The sequence below is a fragment of the Ruditapes philippinarum genome, unplaced genomic scaffold, assembly GCF_026571515.1.
Source record: "Ruditapes philippinarum isolate M1 unplaced genomic scaffold, ASM2657151v2 ctg8371_1_1_1_1, whole genome shotgun sequence".
Lineage (NCBI taxonomy): Eukaryota > Metazoa > Mollusca > Bivalvia > Venerida > Veneridae > Ruditapes > Ruditapes philippinarum.
The window spans coordinates 33136-41623 of NW_026852371.1; the positions used below are offsets into that span (position 1 = coordinate 33136).

At 32.6% G+C, this 8488-nt stretch overlaps 2 non-coding genes across 2 annotated transcripts; both read left to right on the plus strand.

The window, feature by feature from the left end:
- Positions 1 to 4453: 4453 nt before the first annotated feature.
- Trnaa-ggc (transfer RNA alanine (anticodon GGC)) lies at positions 4454 to 4526 on the plus strand. Its single transcript has one exon. It is a non-coding gene; the product is annotated as a tRNA-Ala (tRNA).
- A 278-nt stretch (positions 4527 to 4804) lies between these two features.
- Positions 4805 to 4877, plus strand: Trnaa-agc (transfer RNA alanine (anticodon AGC)). The gene has a single exon. It is a non-coding gene; the product is annotated as a tRNA-Ala (tRNA).
- The last annotated feature ends 3611 nt before the right edge of the window (positions 4878 to 8488 follow it).

Here is an 8488-nt window from a genome sequence, read left to right on the forward strand (position 1 = left end):
CTACTAGTCATAACCAACCTCAATACCAAATATTAAAACAGTTGACTAAAGCATTTTTAAGCAATTGAGCGGACAAGCTTTGGAACTTAAGGCCCAAGTGACCTTGAAATTTGACCCAGTGACCTAAACATCAAAGACTGTGGGTCAAAGAATTCTTAGGTTACTGGGCGGACAAGATTTTGAAGTCAATGCCTCTGTGAACTTATTCTTTGATTGGGTGACGTCAAAATCGAAATGGGTCATCAACTTATCATGACTAACCTCCATGCAAAATGGTCATGAGCTATCTCCATGCCAAATATGAAGACTGTGGGTCAAAGGATTCTTAAGTTATTGGACGGACAAGCTTTTCTTAGTCAAGGTACCCGTAACCTTGACCTTTGACCTAGTGACATTAAAATTAATAGGGGTAGTCTACTAGTCATGTCTAAACTCCATGCCAAATATGAAGACAGTCGGTCACAGGATTCTTGTTGTATTAGGCGGGCAAGCTTTTTACAGTCAACGCCCATGTGACCTAGACCTTTGACTTGGTGACCTCAAAATCAATATGGGTCATTTACTAATCATGTCTAACCTCCATGCCAAGTATAAAGACTGTGGGTCAAAGGATTCTAAAGTTATTGGTCGGACCTTCTTTTAGTAAAGGCCACTGTGACCTTGATCTTGGCCTGGTGATTTCAATATCAATATGGGTCATCTTATAATCATGACTAGACTCCATGCCAAATATGAAGATTGTGGGTCAAAGCATTCTTAAGTTATTGCGCGGACAAGCTTTTTTCGGTCAAGGCCCTGTGACCTTTACCTTTGACCTGGTGAGGTGACCTCAAAATATATTGGGGTCATCTACTAATCATAACTAGCATTCATGCCAAATATGAAGACTGTGGGTCAAAGGATTCTTAAGTTATTGGATGGACAAGCTTTTTCGTCAATGCCCCTGTGACCTTGATTTTTAACCTGGTGACCTCAAAATCAATAGGGGTCATCAACTAATCATGACTAATCTCCATGCTATATATGAAGACTGTAGGTCAAAGGAATCTTAAGTTATTTTGCGGACACGGAAAAACCGACGGACGCCGGACCGCTGGACAGCCGGATGGCCGGACGGACGAGCTGATTCCAGTATACCCCCTTACAACTTTGTTGTGCGGGGTTTAAATAACTTACAATATCTGTACTTTGCTTTTATTATGCTTCACAAAAGTTTTTATAGTCAAGTCATTTACTCTGACCTTCACTAACTTGTGCAAATTATAATAAGTGGTATTAATACAATGAATAGTCATGACCTTATAAGGTCTAAAGGCTGTATGTCAAAAGGTCTCTGTAACCTTGGCCTTTAATCAAGGGCGCCCATAAGCACTAACAGTTAGAATAATATTGCAAGCAATTCGAAAGTCTGCTACTAGTTAGAACCCAAGAAACATTCTGACGTGCAATTGTCAATTATGCAATTTTTGAAGACATGAGTGGATTAAAATCTTTTCAGTTCTTCGAATGTCTGTATCATAGTATTGTGTTAGGTTTCCTTGTCTAGTAAGGAAATTATGTCTATACAACAGATAATCAAAAAATCCGGGTTTTTTTCTGGATGGATATATACATATTAGTAATTTTTTTAACTTTTTCTCTATTTTAAGGAAATTTGTCGGAGAGGTTCTAAGTTTTTTAAAAGTGATCTCAGGAAACAGTTTTAGGGATAAACAGATGGACTGACAGACACTCTGAGGGTAAATCTTTAAACATCAGTGGTTGCAACCAGAATATTACATTTTGAAAAGCAAAATTCTTAAACTAAAGGGAAGATCCATAATGGAAACAAACATGCTATATATATGAACATTGTCGAACATGATGTGAGTGATGACAAAAACCAACAATCCTAAGTTTGAAGTAGATTCTATTTGTTGTCATTAACAAGAAAACTAAGAAATTAACATTTTTTTAGAATACCATTTATAGTTACAAAGAAAATTAAAAAGATATATATCATTTTCAAATAAACATCCAGATCAAAACGATATTAATCATGGAAACCCAGGCGCTGAAGATTAAAACATTTTCAAATAAATTTAAAAAACTAGAACTCCGCGAGTCAGATGTGTCTCCTTGTGAACAGTTAGCTGTCACTTTAACATTTTCTTCTTAAATTTATGTTATTTATAAACACCGCTCTTGCAATGTACATGTACCTTGAATTTTAGTGGCATTTGAACTGATTGTAACAATGTTACATCAGGATTATTAAAACTGGTATATTATCAAAAATAAAAAACAATTGAAAGTTTAACACTGACATATCAAATGGAGGCCTCTGTGATGGATTCTTAAGCACTGTACTTCAGGTCAATGAAAAAAAGCTTACATACCAAATTTGCAGTCAATCAAACTTATAGTGACAAGTTATGCTTTGGACAAGCCTGTTTAATAATAAGAAAATTAACAAAGGATAATAACTCAAAAATTAAGACATGCAGAGTACCAGTTCTCGTGCACTGCACTTCTTCTCAATGAGATCTTTTATCCTCTGAAGTTTCAAGTCAATAACTTTTTAAGTGTAGGAGACTTGACCCGGACAAAAATAAAGTATAAAGTATGATAATTAACAAAGAATTAACTCCAAAATTATGAAGTACAGAGTACCGCTTCTTTTGCAATTCACCTTTTTACAATATGATCTATCATCCTATGAAATAGAGCAAATAAGAATCCCTAAAGAAAGCCCAACACGGCAAAATTGAAAATGTTGCAGGCTCGGTTTGATTAGGCCTGTTCATGGACGGTACTGTCAAATGCAAACTACCGTCCACGCCCCATAGCACCGGCTAAAGCAGAATTCAACATTTAACATAAAAAGATACAATTTGGAATTTTGAAACATCCAAAGTTTCAAGTCCATAGATTTTAAAGTTTATTAGAAATGGCCCGGACAAAAATTAAAAAAAAACAACCTTGAAATTTGGTCGTGACGTTGTTCAACCAATATTCAACTATGGACGACCATACGGATCTATTGCCAATGTATATTCAACGTTGATTCAACGTTGTTTATTGTCGAAGTTTTACATTTAGTTTAATTATGATATAAACTTTTATACCACTAATTTTGTGTTATTATTCCTTTACTGAATTAGTCTGTAAGTGATTTTTTGTCAGGAAAAATTGCGTTACAATTTTTTTCCGGATATTCAAAACTAGCGCTTAAACGAATAAAGTTGGAAATAATTTTGCACTTTCTATTAACGCTTTAAATATAAGTTAATATGATTTGTTGTTTGTTGTTTTATTTTTTGTTCTTTATGAATAATATTAATTAATTGATATAAGTCAAAACCCCGTTTATAAAATAACGCTGGTCAGGGGAAGTAACTATTGCGGTCTATGATTTTGTTTGTTGTCTATGATTATCGTTCTTGCAAATGGTGGCGCTGTTTTTAAATTTGAAAACAACACGATTCGGCAATTTATTTTGTTTTCGGAGGTATTACCGTAATGTTTTACTTTAGTTTACTGATTATTTTCTAAAATATAATTATTTATTCTTAAAATTCTACTTTAATTTACTTTATGAAATAAATGAGAGATGAAAACACATGATTGATTTGACACGTTTTCGCGACCTAATTGAATACCAAGAGATTTCTGATCTCGCGACCCTATGCTGGGTAAATTAAAGTAAGAATGATTTGGGTTCGGTAAGCCTTACACGAAGTTATTGATGTCCTTGGCAATTTATGATTTTACAAATCTTGCCTTTCTTTAAATGTATTTTTCATATTATTAACATTTTTCTGTACAATATCCTAATTAAAATTTAATCAATTATGAAATTGAAAGCTTTAAAGTTGTTCGGTCCACATAATTTACTTCCCAAGACGATTCGTCATTATAACTATATAAAATTTTAGTGAAAGTATAATACAGTGTTAATTAGTTTAAAAAAAAAACATTATAATGAAGTTAAATAACATAGTTGGGTGTTAAACTTTAAAGTTTAATTGTCGTAAATTTATAAGGAATAATAAATCTATTTCTTTACAATACAAAGTATAAATATTTAAACTACTGGATATTTATCTTGTCTTAAAATATAGTATTTGCAGAATATTCCTGAGACATTATTAATCTAAAATATACATGTTTGTTGATTTCAGGATATTGCATAAAATAGTCTTAGCATTTTTTTGGTTACAAATGTAAATGTAAATATGTATAATTCTTTCTTTCATATATATTCATTCTTGGGCGGGAATGGTCTTATAAAACAATAAATGTTTTGCCACAAGATATTTGTAATAATAAAATTAATAGTGACTGAGTCAGCCAACTGCGGTAAAAGAAGCTATAAATAGCTCGCCGCTATGATAATAAAAGTGATGACGTCACAATAAAGTTAAAAATAACTTAAATATATAAGGCCAATTAGCACAAAGAAAAAGCAACGGCCGCTGTGGTGTAGTGGTTAGCATACTGGACCGGCAATCCAGAGACCCGTGGTTCGAGTCCCGGCTGCGGCGTGCCGATTTTTCGTGCGATTTTTCTATGTATAATTTCTCGCTCATGGCTTTCTTTCTTTCATATATATTCATTCTTGGGCGGGAATGGTCTTATAAAACAATAAATGTGTTTGTCATAAGATATTTTTAATAAGAAAATTAATAGTGTCTGAGTCAGCCAACTGCAGTAAAAGAAGCTATAAATAGCTCGCCGCTATGGTAATAAAAGTGATGACGTCACAATAAAGTTAAAAATAATTTAAATATATAAGGCCAATTAGCACGAAGAAAAAGCAACGGCCGCTGTGGTGTAGTGGTTAGCATACTGGACCAGCAATCCAGAGACCCGTGGTTCGAGTCCCGGCTGCGGCGCGCCGATTTTTCGTTAGATTTATATATATATATATATATATATATATATCTTTCTTCTATCACTTCTTTTAAAAAAGAAGCTATTTAAAAGTCTCAACTATGATTGGTAAGAAAAACTGCTCCCGTCAGTTACTTGCAGCATATTCCCAAGAAATTATCATTCTATGCTCTATTATTATTATAACACTTTATTTCCCATTTTCATAGATTTTAACAAAGTAGAAGAAAAAAAATATATATAAATATACATATATATATAGATATAGTATATTTATATATTTTGTTTTCTTCTACTTAGTTAAAATCTATGAAAATGGGAAATAAAGTGTAATAATAATAATAGAGCCTAGAATGATAATTTCTTGGGAATATGCTGCAAGTAACTGACGGGAGCAGTTTACTTACCAATCATAGTTGAGACTTTTAAATAGCTTCTTTTTTAAAAGATTTGGTTATTTTATGTACAGAATTTCCTGTCAAAATGAAACTTAGCTATGTTACAATTTCTATGCTGTTTTAGGATGTAAATCTTACAGATAAGCATGTTAAGATAAAAACAAATTACAAAGTAGAGTAATCATATATAGAATTTGAGATTGACCAAGTCACTTTTAACTACAAACTTCTTATTTTTATTTGCAAAAGCAGTAAGAGACAGTCAAAGAAGTACTCAAACACCATCATGAAACACTTGACATACCCAGAAAGATCTAGAAGAAAAAGTTGGAACAGATTGTAGCTTAATTGTTAAACTATTAAAGTGAATTTAATATTATTTAATAGTGTTTTTGAAATAAAATATCTGAAGTACATGTATTTAATATTGTCTTGATATTTTGTTAAACTCGGTTACTTTGCTTTATTTCCTAAGATTAAAGTATGGTGGGTTTTCAACGTTGAAATGACATTGAAACTACAACGTTGTGCCAACGTTGAAGCTGCAACGTTGTATCAACGTTGAAATTTCAACGTTGTTTATACTTTCAAATCCGAATATAAATCAAACCATATTTCAACGTTGAAATCTGACCATAATTCAACGTTGAAACAACGTTGATGTTCCCGCTGGATTAGCTTTACCATGAGTTAAGAACAGTCTAATCAAGTTAAAGGAATATCGATATTAAAATACAAACAAGAATGAGCCGCTAGCAGTAAAGAGCCTATACTTGTGTCAAAACTAGTCATTTTTGGTTCTCTCAGGATAAAGGTTAATTTATATATCTACCATTTTCTGTGTATGCTGCAGGGTATGTTTTTTCAAGCTGACCAGTTCTTTCTTTTGATTTGTTTTCACTTTGTTGAAATATGTACATTAACATTAACAAAGACATGATAAGATTAACACAGACATTGTATGAGAAATAACCGCATACATAAAGTCAAGAAAATTTAGTTGATTTAATTCAAGATGAAATGATTGATGATAGATAGGCTATGACTTTAAACAGTGTTTCTGGTTATTGTTGTACCTACTATTTTTATAAAAGTTACCTACTATATCATTCAGAAACTGTTGGTTTTCTATTTTCCTTTCATTATGTCCCTGCATCGTGCTATCTTCACTAAGGGCTACAGATTCCTTATGAAAGAGAACAAATCGAATTGAATATAAATATTCCTGCAAGTCATGATTAATAAAAAGAAATGGAAGAGAATAAAATTTTGAACGTCTACCTTTTTGGTTTCTTGCCCACTCAACGCAGATCATATACTGTGACGTTGTTTAGGAACCATAATATTTGGTTATAATAACTGGGGACCTGGAAATTGTTACCTGTCAAGAAAAAGTGTCGTATTGTGCCCATCAGGTTCTAATGCAAAGCTAAATTAGGAGCTGATTTTAATCAGACTGGCACTTACCACTATCGCATCCTGTGTATGTTGCTTGGAAGGGACTTCTGATTGACCAGTGTCTTCTTTGGATCTTTTTTCATCTTCCTGAAAATGAATATTAACATTTACTAAAAATCTATATGTAAATGACACGACACATGATTAAACTCAATTTCATCTCTAATGTGTAGAAATCGTTATGAAAGTCGCATAGAAACTGATAACATTATTGTATGTGTATTTGAATAAGGCAAAGACGCAATATCTATAAAGATACATGTAGTAGGTTAAAAAGAATTTTAACAATCAAAGTCATTTCTAGTGCAATATTACACGAATTATTGTGAAACACACCACCATATAATCATATTCCCTATGAAAATAGATAACTATCTCTGTAGTTTGCTTACTAAAATTGATGAATAATACACAAAAGATAAAAAGTAATAAAACATAATTGTGTTATTAGTAGTATAGAGTATGATGGTTCCGGGACACTTTGAAGCCTAAAAAAGTGTTTATCTATCAAACCAAAGGGTAAGACAGCTCGACATAGCTTACCCATCAACCCAAAAAGTAAGACAGCTCGACATAAAACCCCATTTTATTGATTTAAGAACACCCTCAGGCCAAAATCCCCCGGAACCATCATACTCTATACTACTTATAAATAGAATACAGGCGGGAACCGACGAGTCTTTTTTATAATTAAAATATATATAAATGAGTTTACAAAAACAAATATATTGTTTAAAAGAACGAACATACACCGATAATGTAAATCCTCAATATGTTACAACAAAAAAACGGAAGATTAATGATAAAAGCCGCGTGTGCTTCATGCGGTAAATTGAAATCTAAGTTTGTAAAACAAGGGCGGTTAATCATGAGTAATAAAAATGTTTATCCGGAACCAAACTTTTAAATAGTTGCAGCCTATAAATCAATATGTCGTTCCGTATCACGTGTACAGTTTTCCGCTAAAGATCAATAGTGAAACGTCATCCAGAACATTCGCCTAGTGTGCAGCTCAATAGATGTTAAATGCGTTGTCATTATTTCATCAGCCAGGAATACAGAGTGGTTAGACAGAATGTAAGTTGTTTTACCATTTTTCTTTAACAAATATAGTAAATGAATTATTTATTCTTTTATCTAAGAAGTTCTTTCGTTAATCATTAAATTTTTGTTTTTATTTTAGGGCTGAACAATTTGCGATATCGGAACTTAGATGGAGAGGTTACTTTGGAGCTTGAAAACACCGACAGCTGTTTTAAAAACACTAGACAGGCAAGTGCTGGAAGAACAAAGTTGTTTTATAATATTCAAAAAGGAGAGGTTTTTAAAAAAATCAAGGATTTTGAAAAAGGTGGATTTTTAAATAAAATAATAGAAAATGGTATACCATATAGAATTTCACACTGTAACTTTTTAATTAAATTGTACAAGAGCCTTTTAGGCTCGTCGGTCCCCTTACAAGTTTTCACTCAATCATTCTAATATAATTCATTGTCATTGCATTTTCTACAAAAGCATTGGAGTGTTATTCCACGGATATTTGATGAATTGAAATGGTAATAAATTAATATTGAATATCCGTGGAATAAGAGTTGCAAAACGACGAGTGTCGGCAGATTGATTTTTCCATTCGCTGTGTTGAATATTGGAAAACTTTTGTAGAGGCTCAAAACGACGAGTGTCGGCAGGCTGATTTTACCATTCGCTGTATTGGAAAAACTTTTGTAGAGTCGCAAACCGACGGGTGTCGGCAGACT